This window comes from Alexandromys fortis, unplaced genomic scaffold (genome assembly GCF_014885135.2).
Source record: "Alexandromys fortis isolate MF-2015 unplaced genomic scaffold, M_Fortis_MF-2015_v1.1 scaffold_251, whole genome shotgun sequence".
Taxonomy (NCBI): Eukaryota; Metazoa; Chordata; class Mammalia; order Rodentia; family Cricetidae; genus Alexandromys; species Alexandromys fortis.
This window is the reverse complement of record NW_026068176.1, coordinates 919601-937105: the sequence shown is the minus strand read 5'-3', so window position 1 is coordinate 937105 and position 17505 is coordinate 919601. Positions and strand designations below refer to the sequence as shown.

General features: G+C 33.8%; 1 protein-coding gene across 2 annotated transcripts in view; it reads left to right on the top strand.

Moving 5' to 3' along the window:
* Nucleotides 1-445: 445 nt before the first annotated feature.
* The window catches only part of LOC126492510 (putative P2Y purinoceptor 10), a 24011-nt gene continuing 6951 nt past the window's right edge, over nt 446-17505 (top strand). The window contains exon 1 of one of the 2 annotated variants that reach the window (XM_050128963.1): nt 446-620. The gene's annotated coding sequence lies outside the window, so the exon portion shown is untranslated. Of the gene's footprint in view, nt 621-13335; nt 13481-17505 lie in introns of those variants that run through there. The other variant, XM_050128962.1, reaches the window with a different exon arrangement.

Genomic DNA, 17505 nt, shown 5'->3' with positions numbered 1-17505 from the left:
ATCAATATATAAATTGATACTTAACTGCTTTCTGTAAAAAGGTGATTAGGATTTTAGTTACATAGCCATTGGTTTTTCAATGGTAAAATAAAATTCTAACAGTCAAGCTGGGTTTTTGCACAGCACACACTTTAAATGTTCAGAATAGACTGAGAAAACTATGGTAATACGTGGCAAAGGAAAGTCAGATACTCTGTTCCTGATTGAAGAAGTGTACAAATCATGGAAACTCTGAATTTATCAAAGCCAAAATTTGAATTTACTTTGCCCACAATATTCTCTGAGGCGAATGCTTCCCCAAACAACTGAGTGATGCTGACGAACAGTCCTACCTCCTATTAGAGGTAAACGATTTTGTTTTTTTTCCTGTTTTGCTGAATACACTACGTTACTTCCTCTTCTAGCTGTACAAGCCTGCAGTTCACTACAGGATATCTGGGTAGAAAGGGTAAGGTTCTTGGCTTTCTCTTCATACATTCAAAAATAGAACTAAAAAGCCTCTGTGAATTGAAAACGACAGTGTGAATTTCTGCTGCTTCCATTGAGAACTTAATTCTGAGTCTGCTAATATCTTACCTTTGGGGGGATATATTGTTATGAAGAATGGAGACTTCAGTGAGGTAATATCTATTTATAAGTTTAAGTGGTTAAAATGTTCGCTGAAACTGCTGCATGCTTTCTGAGAGGAAATGAGGCTGTCTGGATAGAAAGCTCCTTTCTCTACAATTTAACATGCCACTGACAAAAGCCAGGGGTCCAGACTTGTGTTAAACATTGCTCCTAACAATTCTATGTTAAAATTGAGATTGTGGTTCATTAAATGCGTTTTTGTTAGTGTGAGCCAAGGGGAGAAAATAAACTTACAATTTTAAACTCATGGTTTGTGTCAACCAAATTAAAGCAGCATTCAAATAGTAAATACGTCTAAGTGCCTTAATCTTTTCATAAGATGAGACTTGACATGTTTTCTCAGATTGGGACATTTTCCATGCATGCATTTTCCGGTGGGATGTGATGGCTTCAAATAGCACAAAAGGGTTTTCATCAAGCCCTAGAAACTAGCACAGCTGTCGAATCTCAATGGGGCTGATTCTCAGCTTACGATGAACATTTCTTTGGATGTATTTTTAATTTGAGAACATGGGAAGCATTTTCAGAAGACGTTCCAAGAATTTTGCTGTCATTTGTAGAAAGAATTCCTTCTGAGACTTTTTTTTAAAAATGTTCTTTTTAAAGTCTGCTAATTTCACACATGAAATTTGACTCTTTGCTCTGTAAAATCATCTACAACATGTAAAATTACATATGACTCTAGATGAGACTGTAAGCTGGGGTAAAATATAAGTGAAACCTGTTTATTAGGACAATATAAATGAAACTTATTTACACCAACACCTTCCTTCCCCTGAGGTAAGGAAATCAGTATAATTTGTACATATTTAATTTTCGAGAATGAAATGTTAAAAAGAAAATTAGTAAATTATCCCTTTTAAAAAAATCCCTACATGAAGGTTTTTTTTTTCTTGGTAAAAACTTAGGATAAATTCTTTATTGTACTTCTAATTTTTTTCCAGTAACAAAATGAAACTAACAGCTGTGGGCTGCATGAGCATGACTCACAGGATAGCTCTATGTGTATATTATGGTTGCCAAGAGGCACCATACTGTCTGCTATTGAGAGAGCTCTGCCTAATCTCTCTAACCACAAGTATGGGTGGGGCTTTTTTCCTATAGCAAAGTTGTTCCAAAGTGACTGATACTCGGGCCAGTATATGAAATTCAGGCAGGCCAAGCAGCTGCAGTGCTCTGGGAACACCCAGAAGGGCTGAAATCAGCAGTACTCCCTGGACAGACCCTCCTTAGATACAGTTTTGGTGGGATTATGACAAAAGATGTTCTCAGTAGACTTAAAAGCATCTGGGTGGAGTTTTCCCTACCAGCCAGTTTACCCTTCCCCCACTCCACCCAGGAAGTTTAATGGGAAGAAAGATTAGTTATTCAACCAGCTTCTGAGACGAGAGGGGGAAGAAGGAAATTAATCTTCTCTGTGTTCTTAGCAGCAGAGTTTAACACAAAATTGGAGCTTAGTAGGGACTAGACGTTTACTGAATTGTAGAACCCTAGGGGAAGGGAGAGGTTTCTGTTGGCTGACTCTGTGCTGATGGCTTGCTTTTTGCAGCTGTGAATGTGTGTGTCCTAGAAGGCTGAGAAAGAAATTATTCACTAAAGCATGAGACATTTCCACTTGGTCAAACTTATTGCTCAAGACTGGAAAAATAATACTTGTCTCAAAGTTCTAGTGGTATAAAATTATAATATACCATCAGAGTTAGCCTTACAAATTGGCAGCTGCCTAGGTACATTATTCTGAGGCTGGGAAAGAGAAAAAAAAAAAAAACCCTGACTGGATATTTCTCTTTGTCCACCAAGTGTTTTTCTCTGCCTCTAACCAGAAATGTCACTATGAATAATCTAATCCAGGGGTTATTTATGGTCTCTTAAAGTTCTCCTTTCTTGAAACACCAGTGATTGAAATCATGGTGAAAGGTTAAGCTTGTGAAAAATTAGCTAATGAGTGTATAGGCTGAATTTTTCAGTCAGTTGGTAAATTTTCACAAATCAGGAAGGTCAACACTTCGAAATATACCAAGTAATCATAAAGGAGGTAAGGGAGACATAAGGGGAGAGATTACAGCATAGTATAAAGAGAAGGTTTCTGATTTATACGTCCTGCCTACTCATTAACCAAGAGTGTAGTTAAAATACATATGCACTATACATAGATAACCTCGAAATGTAGTCATGAAAGTGAAGAGTCAATCCTCGAGTCAAATTTTTTTTTTTGTGTGTGTGTGTGTGTGTGTTTGGAAATTTTAATTTTGCATCTTCAACTTTATTACATATATTTACTTTGATAATTTCCTTTTCTTTTCAATAATTTTTCCTTATAAAACTTTTGAACAGCATATAGTAGAGTATGTTTATGAGCTACAGTATAATCTTTCAATCACAGACAGCTTTCTGTTGTAAAATGTTAAAGATGTGTTCTTCTAGAAAGTTTGTCATATACATTTGTTGTTTAACTATGATTGTCATGTAACGAATTCATTATTATGGCATTCCTTCTTATTTAACTTTATACCTGTGTCTTGCATTTCAAGGCAGGATTTCTCTGTGTAGCTTTTGTTGTCTTGGAACTTGCCCTATAGAACAGGCTGGCTTTGAACTCTGAGATCTCTCTGCCACTATATTCTGAGTACTGGGATTAAAAGTGTGCATAACCATGCCTAGGTAACTTGGTATACTTTAATTACCATTTTTCCTTTTTCTATCCTCCCTCTAATCTCTGACAGACATATTTATATTTTCTTTTTCTATGAAATATATTCTTAAATTTCATATTAAGTGAGATTATATAGCATTTTCTTAACCTAGTGTATTTCTCTTATATTGTCTTTCAGTTATACCCACTTTGTTGCATGTAACATACTTTTCAATGTTATACAGTAATTCCTTGTGTATATATGCCACATTTTATTCATTCATCTATTTATAGCCTGCCTGCTTTCATATCTTGACTATTTGTGAATAATCATGTATTAGCATAAAAGTGTTGATATCTTGGCCGGGCGGTGGTGGCCCATGCCTTTAATCCCAGCATTTGGGAGGCGGAGACAGGCAGATCTCTGTGAGTTCAAGGCCAGCCTGGTCTACAAGAGCTAGTTCGGGAACAGGCACCAAAGCTACAGAGAAATCCTGTCTCGAAAAACCAAAAAAAAAAAAAAAAAAGTGTTGATATCTTTTTGTATCATACTGATCTCAGTCATTTGAATATATACTCAAGATTGAAGTCACTTTTATTTTGAGCTTTTTGAGGAAACGGTTTTCAAAAGTGACTTACTGATTTACATTCCAGCAGTGTGCACACATTCCTTTTCTGGATGACTTCTGTGTGCTGACTTTGCACTGAAGGATGCTAAGGCATTTCTGTGGACAGGTCAGAGAACACAGGGGTGGTCTTGACTTAACCTAAGATGTCCAAAGTTCTCACTGGCTCTGATGGAACACTCAGCTGTCAGATTACCAGTGATTTTCCTGAGATGCATCTGAAGTTTTTGCAATTGAGCTTTTCCAGCTACAGTGATATTTACAACAAACAAAAACAAATCAGAAAGCCATTTCTTAATTTTGGATCACATTCATTAAAATCAAGAGCATGAGTGGAGATGCAATGATTTCCTACAAATACATTATGAAGGAAACGTCTGAGATAAACCCTCTTTTATTAGTTTCCAGCCAGTTGAGCCTTAAAGCATTTCAGTAAGAAATTTAAAAACAACGTTTTTATTAGTAAATATATTTTTGTTTTACAAGAAACTGAAAAAAATAGTACAGATTCCTTGTGTACATGTTATCAAACTTCCCCAGTGATAAAATCTTAAGGAACTATAGTACATTATCAAAAGCAGGAAGTTAAAAGTGATATAATACAATGAACTAGACTGCAAAGCTTATTTATATTTCATCAGTTTTGGCAAGTATTCATGTGTGTGTGTTTTATCACATACATACATTTGTTCAAACAATATCATAATCAATTTGGAAATCCATCATCACACACGTTCTCTTGTGCTATACCATTAAATCAGAACCCACACTAGTCTATAGAACTTTGGTAACTTTTCATATGCTTTGTTTTGAGTACACCATATAAATAGAATGAAATAATATACAGTCTTTATATATGGACCATTTTCACTTATCTAGTTTCTCTGGCACATATATTTTGTTCCCTGTATCAATACTTGGTTAAGTTTTTATTGCTAAATATGTTACCAGCATGGGGTATAATAAGTCTTCTTTATATAATTACTTATTAATTCACTAAAGTATTTGAATTTTTCCATTTTTTTTTAGGGGGAGAATATTACATCTAAATGGCAGTGACCATTTATTTACAAATCTCTTATGGATATGGTTTTATTTTTCTTTGGCCTACTTAGAAGTAGAATTTCTAGGCTTTATAATACATGTATTGTTAGTATGGCTAAAATCTGTTAAACATCTTTACAAGGCAGTTGTACTTTTTTCCTAAGAAAATTAATGTATGAGAGATACACTTGGTCTGACTCTGTTAGCATTTGCTGTTACAATTTTTTTTGTTTTATACATACTATTAAGTACAATATTCTAATTCATTATAGTTTAAGTTATATTTCTCTAATAGTAGCAATCTTCCTGTCAGTCTGTCTGTCTGTCCCTCATGTGTGTAAATATATGTGTGTTTCACAGCTCCATTTTGGAAAAATTCCTTTCCATTTTCTTTCATCATTTTCTAGTTACATTGTTTTCTTATTGTTTAAGAGCTTTCTTTAATATGTACAATTAATACAAAGATTTGAAGCTTTGAAGCATTTTCTGCAAACTTGTACCATTACATCTTCTTAACCTACTCTTTAATAGAACGGAGTTTTCAAATTTCATGAAATCAAATTTAGTTATTTCATGTTTCTTCCTATATTATCATTCTTGTGTCATATCTTTGAGCAATTAATCAACATATTTTGAAGTACCCTCCCTGTTAGAAGTTGAAGTACGGGGCATTTTGTGTTTATTTTAACATAGTTTTTAACAATAGAATAAGTACCTTTATTCTTCTACGGATATGTAGTTGTTAAAATATCATTGATTGAAGGGCTGTATTTTATTCATTAATTTTTTCTTTTCTGTAAAAAACAGGGAATTGTGAATATTTATGTTGACCTATTTTTTTCATTTTAGTTTTCTTAATCCATTTTTAAAGGTCTTCCAACTAGACCATGCTGTCTTGATTCCAGTGGAAATCTCAACTGGGTATAGTGGAGCAAGCTTATAATCACAGATGTTGGGCAGGTTGAGGCAAAAGACTATGAGTTCAAGGTCTACCCGGATTATAGAACAAGTTCAAAGCCAGCCTGATTTACTTACTGAAAATCTTTCTCAAATTTTAAATGAAAAGGAAGCCACAAAATCATACACAGTGACTGTTCTCACTTTTGCCTTTCATAATTACCTAGTTGTTTTAGTTTCTTTGCTTTATGATGCAACTTTTTAAATAAGGAACTCCATATCCTACAAAAATATCTTCTGGGATTTGGGAATACTGTTAAACTATATACCAGTACAGAGAAGAGTTTGATTCTCTGTCTGATAAAACACTAATCAAAACAAGTTGGGAAGAAAAGTGTTAATTTTTTTCTTAGAACTCTCGGGTCAAACTTCTGAACTGAAGGAAGTAAGGACAGGAACTCGGGTCAAAAATCTGGAGTTGGAAATTGGGACAGAGGCCATGGAGGAACACTGCTTACTGCCATCCACTCATGGCTTGCTCGGTTTGCTTTGCTAAATAACCCAGGACCACTTGCACAAGGGTGACACCACCTAAAGTCGCTAGACTTTCTCTCATCAATCATTAATCAAGAAAATGCCTCACAGACTTGCCTACATGCCAATCTAATGAAAATGCTTTCTCAATTGAGGTTCCCTCTTCTTGGATGAGTGTAATTTGTGTCAAGTTGACAAAATCAAATAAGAACTCATCTAAATGTTTAAATATAATTTCTAATGTTTTTGAGAATCTCATACACGAGTACACTATGTTTGCATCAGCCTCCTCTCCCTTCCCCATCTCCAAATTCGCCACTCTAAACTCTCAGAACAAAACCTCTTCTATAATTGTTATTGTTATATGTAACATGTATATTTTATACAATTTATGGTACATGCATATATATCATTTTCATAACATATATAGATATAAATATATTGTATTGTTTGTAAAACAAGTGGTTAGGGATGGCCACTTGAGATTGGATACCCTATAGTCTTTATAATCTACCAGTCAATAACACATTACATTTTTAATATAAGCCTGCAATCGTTATCAACATTTTGTGACTCTCAATATGTAGTTCCTGTATATGTTTTGTTAATTTATCCCCAACTATGAATACATTTTTCAGCTGTTAAAAATGTATTATTCTTATGCCTATAAGGATTTTTGGGGATTCATTCATTTTTATACATGATAATCATTGTTTTAAAATAGATAACATTTTTTTGGCCTTTCAATTTGCCTTTAATTTCTTCTTTTCTTTGTCTTACGATGGTGGCTAGAACTTCCAGCATCATTTTTGAATGATAATACTATTTGTTATTGATTTTGTTGAAATGGTTTCTGAATATTTCTAGTTTTTGAGAGGTTTTACCTTTTCTTCATTAGTTTGTATGTTTCTGTGATTTTCCTTGCTCAACATATTAATAATATTGATTACAATGTTTTGTATTAAAATATCAAGCCAGTCTTTTGCTCATACAGTATGTTTTATCTGATCTTTTTGTATAGTTTTTTTTTATATGGCACTTTGTTTTTTTCTCCATCCTGACATCATATCTTATTCATCCAGTTCTATTGATGGGTTTATCATTTATTCATGTTTTTACTCCTATGAGTGATTTTGATATTAACATTTTTGTATGAATTTTTGTCATTACTGATGTTTTAATTTCCCTCAGTTGTAATGCATAAAGACAGAATGCTTGGGTCATATGGTAATTTTATATGTAAAACCTTGAGGCACTTTCAATCTGTTTTACAAAGCCGCACTACATTCATGATCTAACCAGAAACACATGAAGACTCTAACTGCTATTTAAGTCCTCTAATATTTCATTTCTGATTTTTAATTTTAATCATTCTAATGGATATGAATTGTCAGCCCAAGACTTTGACTTTCATTTCTTAATCAAGAAGGACAGGTTTCATGGACTTATGTAGCAATTTTACAATTATATTTACATTATCTAATGTACTCTAGCCAGATATTTGGTCCTCAAACCTTCTCAGCACAGTGCACTTTCTGAATCACTTAACATCCTTCTAAACTTTCGTCAGCTGTGGCACAAGAACTGGTATATTATCATGCTTCCTTGGACTTTAACTTTTGAGCCAAAAGGATAGTCAAGGTCACTTCTAAATGTTCTTCCCACTGAGAGGATTAGATTTGTTATAGTCTTCCAGGAGGTCTCAGGAAGGTAGGTGCTATAATGTTGCCATTGTCCACCTTTCTTTGTGTTTCCATATCACACAGAACCATTTGCAAATATACCAGAATTAATTTTTTTGGTCAACAGGCACTACCAATGCATAATAGTCATGGCTGTGTCCTTTGATTTACAAATTTATGGCTTCAAACATCCAGGATACCTAGTTTAAGATGGCCAGCAAAACTAGAGTGTTGAGTGTCTACAAAGGCCTACGCATAACTCAAAAGTATATCTCAAATAGCAGCATTTACCTGAAGATATTGACAGTTTCTCCCCCAAAATTATAATTTGCACTGTGATTTGCCTGCAAAGGGACTTAAAAAAATCTCCTCATATATAGTATTGTCACCTGTCAATACCACAAATATTTCTGCTGCATTGCAACCTTGACTTGCTGCAGGGCTGTGACATGAATGTCAAAAGAAAATTAGTAGTTTGTGGATCATTTAATACATATATTTTCTTAGTTTGAGGTTCTATAAAACAAAAACACTATAATCTGAACAGCTTGTAGTTATAAATTAAGAAGTAAAATATCAAGGTACTTTGGCATATAGTGCTCACTGCCTGTTATTCTAGCACATACTTGGTAGAGTTTTCATACATCTTTACTTGGGGGAGGGAGCATGGCATGTCTCTGAGAACCATTTTACAAAGTCACTAGTTCCATTTATAAAAATTTCTCTTAGCCACTTCCCCCCACCAAATCCCTCATATTGGTGAGGAGGTTCTAACATGTAGATGTTAGGGGACCATCAACATTTAAAAAATAGCAAAGCCAGAGTAATTTACCCAGATGTGTATATACTGCCTTCTAAAGAGGACCCTATCTACCATCTTTATAGGGTTATTTCAGCCTATTCTGTTCTATCTGACAGATCTAGAAGATTTGTGATTTATACATTGTGTCTTATTTGTTGACACATACTAAGGCTGTAATGGTGTTCTTGGTTTAGAAGCAGGAGGACTTATGGCAGCAAGTCTTGTAGAGAATCAGAGGCAACTATCATAAAGGATGCTGTTACAAATTAATAGACAAAGGGACAGTAAAATCTCTAGGCAGAGTTCAGAGGCCTGTTTTGACTAGAGAGAACACAGAGCAACTGAGATGTTTAGTATTGCCAGATTCACTTGGTTTTGCTGATATGTTTCCATTCCAGATTTTATTATCTATGTGTCTCTAGTCAATGCTCTTCTTTAAGAAAAGTATTTATGCAATTGGAAACTTAATATGTGTTATAATTCAGTCAGTTAAAAGATGACATTTATTTTGGTTGAACTAAATTGACTCTATGGCTATAGATAAGTGTTTTTTTAAATAGAAAATAAAAATGCTTGTAGGTTATCAACATGAAGCTTCAGATTTAAATTTGAAATCTTGGGCTTGTTATTTTCTTTTGTCACTTCCTCTTGCATATTGAGGAGTAAGCAGTCAATCTCACTCTATTCTACAGTTTTATATATTTGAATATCTTAATTCTAAAATGATAAAATAGATGGCATTCTACAACTTGATCTTCTTTTCGATTGGTTAGAAAATTTCAATGGCAATATTTTGAGTACCTCTATTGCCAAATCATGTCTTCAGCTATCATGGCCTCTTCACCATACACAATAGTCATTGATGCATTTAGTTCTAAACAGATTAGTGTACATCAAATTCATAAAAGTCCAGGATAGTTTTCAAAATTGATCCTTAAGATGGTACTTTTTAAAAAGTACTCACATGATTCATATTAGAATCAGTCAACATCCGATTTGTGGAACAGTATTAGTAGTGGGTATAAATTAAGGGATAGATTGCAAGGAATTGCTTATACAATCATAGGTGCTGACTAGACAAGGCAGAAATTCTTAAGTCAGATTGTTCTCTGAGAAGAAGAAGGATTAAATGCATAGGCTCAAGCTGCTATCTGCAGGTTTCTTTGTGGAAGTCTCTACTCCTACAGTTTCTAACTAGTCGAGCTGTATCTACTCAGATTATCTAAATGTTTACCCTTAGAGTTAAGTGAGTATGAAATTTAGTCAGATCATGGAAATTTCTTCAAATATTAAAGCCCCGTGACGTGCCTAATATCTAGAATCACTCTCGTGTACTGAGATTTTAGGATAAAAACCAGAGCTCCGGCAGCCCCAATAAGCTTGCTTGGTTGGTTACACAGTTCGATTAAAAAGATAAGTGATGGCAAAAAGCGAAAAAGAGAAGTTATTATCCAACATGGACACAGTCTGAAGAGTAATAAGTAAAGAAGGCCAAGGGCTCCAAGTCCAGGTTTGCAGAACTGTTGTGAGCTTTAGGCTTAAACAGAACAATAATCAGGGGCATGAAGTATAATTACACAGCCCTTATAGATATAAAACCAAGGACCTAGTCCCTTGCCATCATCTAATGCAAAGCAGAAAGACAGATATAAATTATGACACAGGTTTGAGGTTCATCTTGTTTTTAGTAACCCATGGGTACAAGGAAAGTCATTGATTTTTTAGAATAAGCATTTTTCAAGTAGTTGTTATACACATAGTTTTGTCTAAGGTAGGGCTCCATTCTTGTGAGGAGCAAAGATGAGGAGAAATCATGAGGACAAGAAGAGTATTGGTGTTAATGGCCCCCATGAAGGTAGAGCCACTGCCCACTTCCCTTCTGCCTACTTCCCCCAAACAATACCATCTACTCACCACCTAGTGGTGGAAGCAATAAATACATGAAAAATGTTCAAGACTTTTTTAGCCAGCAAAGAAACATAAATAAAAACTACATTGACATTCTGTTTTTAAAACACTTAGAATAACTAGCAGCAAGTAAAAATACTGTTATTATGAATATAGTGGTTTGAAGGAGATTTTTGCCCCTGTAGGCTCAGATATTTGTAGAGTTGGTCACCAGTTGGTGACACTGTTTGTGGAAGTTATGGAAATCTTTAGGATGTATGATCTTGCTGGAGGAAATATGTCATTGAAGATGAGATTTGATGTTTATAGCCTTACTGAACTTCCTGTGAACTCTCTGGTTCAGAGTTCATTTTGGAGGTTTAAGATACGATCTTTCAGCTTCCTGTTCCAACTGCCTACTGTCATGCCTCTCCTTGCTATCCTTACTCTCACTCCAGAACTGTAAGCTAAAGCAATTTTTTTTTCTTCCATGAGTTGTTCTTGATCATGACACTTTATTTCAGAAACAGGAAAGTATCAAATACAGCATGAGAGAAAGGAACACTTATGTACTGGTGATTACAATGTCAATTAGTAAATTAGTCTAGCTGTTATGAAAATCAGTATAAAGGGTCTTCAAAAACCTAAAAATGAAACTTCTATGTGATATTGAAATACCACTTAGGTATGTTGTAGTAGGAGGCTGCTTGTTTGTTCCAGGCTGCTCAGCCCTGAAATAATCAACAGGAACTATATTATTTGCCATGCTATTTGGTCAGTAGCTTAAGCGTATTTCTGGATAATTCTTTTTTTTTTAATTGATTGTATTGAGCTATACATTTTTCTCTGCTCTCTTCCCTTCCTTTCCTCTCCTGTTTACCTCTCTATCATGGTCCCCATGTCTCAGTTTACTCAGGAGATCTTGTCTTTTTCTACTTCCCATGTAAATTCCCATGTAAGTTTCTCTTAGGGTCCTCAATGTTGTCTAGGATCTCTGGGATTGTGATTTGTAGGTTGTTTTTCTTTTCTTTATATTTAAAATCCACTCATGAGTGAGTACATATGATAATTGTCTTTCTGGGTCTGTGTTACCTCACTCAATATTATGATTTGCAGGCAAACGGGTGGAGTTGGCTAACTTTTATATCCTAAACTAACCGATCTCTATTAATCTGTGTATCGCCACATGGCTGTGGCTTACTGGATAAAGTTCCACTCCTTGCATCTATCTTTGGCAGGGCTACTGACTTTGCCTTCTTTCTCCTGGGATTCAGTTTAGTTTTCCCCACCTACCTCTGTTCTTCTCTGCCATAGGCCCAAGACAGTTTTTTAATTAATCATAGTATAAAGAGGGGAATCCCACATCAGTATGTTTCCAAGGAATTTAAAGATACCAAAATATCCAATATTTATTTAGTCACTATTCACAGTAAGCTATACAAGGAATCAGCAAGGTATCCATCAACAGCTGATTAGGTAAGCAGAGTGTGATATGTATATATCATAGGGATATTTGTCATTCATGAGGAAGAAAATTATTTCCTTTGAAGGAAAGTGAAAAAAGGAGGATATTCTTTTAGACAAAATAAGCCAGACTAAGAAACAAGACTATCACATTTCTTCTGATGAATAAAATATTTAGCATTTTATATATATATAATCTGAAGATATATATCATATATATAGATATAATCTGAAGATATATATCATATATATATATATATGAAGGAAAAAAGCAGATTATTTGGGGGTTGTGCTGACCAGTGGTAAAGAGGAATGATTGCAGTTTCTTATTTTATAGTACTATGTACAATTGAAAAGATATAGGATCATCTTAAAAGCTTATATAGTAGGAGTGTGTGTGTGAGAGAGAGACAGAGACAGAGATAGATTTAATAACTAGGACCATTGCTGTAGGAGCACATTATGCTCCTTCAACCAATAGCCTTTAAGACAGCAGCCCACTTGGGTGAGGTCTTATATACTGTAAAAGCAGCTGTAAATGTGCAGCCATTCTCTCTTGCTTCTGCCTCCAAGTTCCAGCTGCTAGACTTTGTTCTTGTTCATATAGAGGACTATTATCTAGGAAAGTGATCTGTAAGTTTTCCCCTTAAATAAATAACCCTTTTATTATTCATAATTTTGAACTGGTGTGGGATTTTTTTGTAACTTCCATTCATCATCTTGAACCCAAACAGGGACTTGAACCCTGGACCCTATTCCCAAATATTGTTTGTTTACATTTAAAGGGAGATAAGATATAGAAATGAATAATTTGCACTGATATGGATCTTGGTTTATTGATACAAATTTAAGGTCAATTTTGTTATACATATATGTATTTCTGATCTTGATTAAGGTATTGTGTCTGTGTAGCTCATTTAAAAATTTAGTGTATAATTAAGAAATATAAGTTAATAAATATTCATCTATAATAGTCGAGCTTGTAGTCATGTTAGTTATATTTTCTAGATGTATAGAGATATATTACAGTTTGATAGGTATTCTTCAAATCTTTCAGAGACCTTCCAAATATGGCATTTAAATGTTTTAAAAAATTTTGGTCTTTTCATGGCAATAAGACACTTCTGCTCCTGGCAGCACCAATTACTTCAAGAGGAAGATGGACACCAAAGAAGCTCCTAATGGAGTTTGTTAGCCATTTGGGCAAGAAACTGCTATTTCCTGGATTGCTTAACTGGACTTGCAGGACCTGCAGAGAAATGACTTCTGAACTTGCTTAAAGGTGAGACGATCCTTCGGGGTTCCTGCTTCATGAAAGAGTCTGTGAGACAGGATACAGAAGAATGTGACTGGTAAACTGCCAATATGGACATAACTGTCATTGAAATTTCTTGCTTCATGGAAAAGTCTGCTGGATATTATGGGCCTATAGGCTGAAGATGGATGCCCCAATAGTACAAACGAACATTGGGTAACTTTCCAGGCAGTGAGATGTCTCTGTCAATTCTAGAGTTTTGGAAGTTGCTTATAATTCACTTACTGTTTTCTTAAGTAATATTACATCCTTCTGGACTCTTTGATGAAGTTGAAGTATTTATAGTTATAGTTTTCCTTGGTTATGATAAAATATAAAATAGATATAAATATTGTAACTGTAATTCTTGTTTGATACCTGTTTTGTTATATGTAATTTTACTATATTGAAGTTAAAGCCTTTCTTTTTATTTAAACAGAAAATGGGGGTGATGTAGGAGTCCCCTCTGTGTGCTGTGAATTTCAATAATGAATAAAGAAACTGCCTTGGCTTGTTAATAGGGCAAAACTTAGGTAGGTGGAGAGGACTAGACTGAATGCTGGGAGAAAGAAGGGAGGAATCAGGGGATGCCATGGAGCCGCTGCCAGAGTCAGATATGCCAAAACTTTGCCGGGAAGCCAATGCCACTTGGCTATACACAGATTACTAGAAATGGGTTAAATTAATATGTAAGTTAGCCAATAAGAAGCTAGATCTAATGTGCCAAAGAGTGATTTAAATAAAACAATTTCTGTGTGATTATTTCGAGTGTATGCTAGCTGTTGCCAGGAATAACAAGTGGCCTCATCTAACAGATCATAGCTTCACTGAGTTGATATACAAATAGATCAAAATAATCATGGCTATCAAGTTCATGTTTTTCTGTCCAGCCATCCAGTTGCTCCAAGATTGCTGACAATACTTTTCCTTCTTCCTAACATTTTGTTGGCACGCTTCTAGAAAATCTCTTGACCACATACTTATAAGCTCTATTTCTAAACTTTAAAATATATTCTATTAATCCATATGTATATCTTCATACTACAGGCACTTTGTTTTGATTTTTGTCATTTTAAAATGAGTTTTGAAATATGGAAGTATGCATATTCTAGTTTTTTCCTCTTGTCAGGCAAAAACTCTTTGCATTTTTGGATTTTTTAAAATAACTTTGCCAATATCTGTAATTAAGGCAGCTATGATTTTGATAAGTATTGCAATTAATGTATACAACAGTTTGGCCCCATTGTTGTTTAAGTAATGCTAAATCTTCAGTGTTATTTCTTCTAAAAAGCTTTAAAAGTCATATAGAAGCCATTGGCACTTACACGTTTCATTGTGATATGGTTATTGAATGTTAATTTTGTTTACTTTCTTCCTAAGTCCATTTATTTCTTAAAATGTAATAATAAATATATATTTTGATTGGTTTATGTAAATATGTAAACCATATAAACTTTGGCATACTGTTGTAAATATTGTTTTATTTATATACCTTAATTCTATTTGTCAGTAATAATGTATTCTCTTTCAACTTGTTATTATTAAGTTGTGTTTTTTTTATAAATTTTTTCTGGACAAGCTAAAGGCTTGCAAATTTTGTTTATGTCTTCAAAGGCTCAATTTTGGTTCTGTTTTTTTCTATTATTTTTAATCCTTTTTGCTTTTTCATGCTTTGTTTTATTCACTTTATATTGCTCGATTTTGCTTAAGTGATTTTTTTCCATTGATGCTTCCATAATGTAGAAGCTTAGGTCAGAGAATTCAAAATAATATCAATTTTAATATATCCTTTAATATAGAACTTTCTCTCTAAGGGCAAATTAAAACATTTTTGGTTTTTTTTTCTTATGATATTTTGATGCTTCTGTTACTTTAGAATTTGTAAATTTGTTTCTATTTGTTAAATTCCAAAATTTCCTTCTATTATTTCATCTCTCCTCTTACTATTTTTTCCCAGCCTGTCCTTGAATTATTGAGCTCAAGAAACCATTTTGTCTTAGTTTACCCATCGATTAAGGCATATGTCACACCCACCAAATTAGTGAATTTTTTTCGACATTTTGGTCCTGAGATTGTATCAACATACTGAAGATACTTTTTAGTTGTTCTTGGTAGGTAACATAGAGATGAATATGGTTATTTATTTTATTCCATTTTAGCAATGGATACCTATCCACCTATATGTCTGATTTGCCTATATTTAATTTAAAATAAGGTTAGGTGTTAAGAGGCTTTTTGAATATTCATTTTCTCAATGTTTTATGGTGTGAAATTTTAATTTAATATCCATTTTCTTTTCACTTGTGTTAATAAACATTTCTTTATGAACATTTGAATTCATTTATTTTTTCTTTTGCTTTCACCTTTGAGTGGGTTGCTTAGTTGTTTACACTTGGATTGCAAGTTTTGTTTTACCTTTAACAACTCCACTGCAGATCAATGTCAGCTTATTTTCCAAGAGTTTCATTGAAAGTAAAGAGACTACTTAGAAGTTAAGTGAGAGATGCAGATTATGGCCACCTATATATTTTAAAGTCAAGAAAAACAGAAATATTGTAATTTGGTGGTTATGCATGAGGCAAGTTCGTAAACATGTTCAAGATATCATGTGTTGTGTTGATTGAGTATATGTCAGAACGATCATATAACATGTAAATGAACACTTTTAAGGGACTAGGAACTATGTTTCAAAAATTGTAAGATTATATGCTTGGTAAGGAGGTTAGAATTCAAAATCAATTACCCAAACAATATAAAATTACGTACCTTCTTCCAGTGATCAAATATTGAGTTGTCATGAGAACAAAAGGGTATCAGGTGCATAAGGTACATTAGAAACTCTTAGTAAATTTGTTGTGGAATATGGTATCCATGAAGTTGTAAGTTGGCAGATACATCAAAAATCCAAATAAAATTGAGGTCAACAAGGGCTTAAGAAGTCAGGAGTAGTTTCCTGAGCTACAAGAAACTTAAGCTGGGCTTTGAAATGTATTTATGTTTTGTCTTCTTTCATGACTCAGAAGAATTTCACAAAACAAATGGGAATAAATGCATCATGACATTATTATATACCAGATGCAAACATTGTGAAAATTAGCTTCCTTCTTTGAACATATAAACAATGGTGCACATTGTATAATCTACGAGACTGTAGATAAGATAAATCAAGAAAAACAACTTATAAGCACAGATACTTGCTTTCAAACTCAGGTCTGTCTGAAAATAGTCTGCAGTTGTACTCCTATAGTATATTGACTGTCAGGAAGAAAAATAAACAAAATCAGAAAACTGAATTTAAGTTACACTGACACCAGATAAAAAAGAATTTGAAATGGGTGGTTTGGGGACAAAATTTATGAGTTTTTCCTAATTCTGGGGAAGGGGGTGGTGGTAAAATCAGAAATAGATTTTACTGTTAGAACAAAAATCAGCCACAAATGAACAAAGTGTTTTTACCAGTTACATTCTGAAACCAAAGAAAGTCTTTTTAAGATCACTGTATCCTTTGACTTTTATTGAACCTCCTGTTTTGAAGTTCCTGACACTGGAGGAGGACTAGGAAGTTTAAGACAACGTAATTTGTTTTCCTATAATGCATGTTTTGTCTTGGCGTGGTAAGAATTTTGGGAAACATTGTTTATACAAGTGCTAAAGCCTCAGCATGGTGGTGACTCTGAACATTAAAAATAACTTTTGTATGGAACTGATTGTACAAGCTATTTTAGAAATAAGTTCATTAAGCTTTTCTCAAAGATGTATCAGGTAATAAATAACTAATTCAGATAACTGACATTGTTTTCCAATTATGGAAGATTTGTTTTTTAAACAGAGAGCCTGACTGTGTTTTTGAAAACCAGAAACATGATGCAGTATTTTGGTGTCGATTTTTTTTTTTAGATTTTCTTTTTTTTTCATTTTTTCTTCTTTCTTTCTTTCTTTCTTTCTTTCTTTCTTTCTTTCTTTCTTTCTTTCTTTCTTTCTTTCTTTCTTTCTTTCTTTCTCTCTCTCTCTCT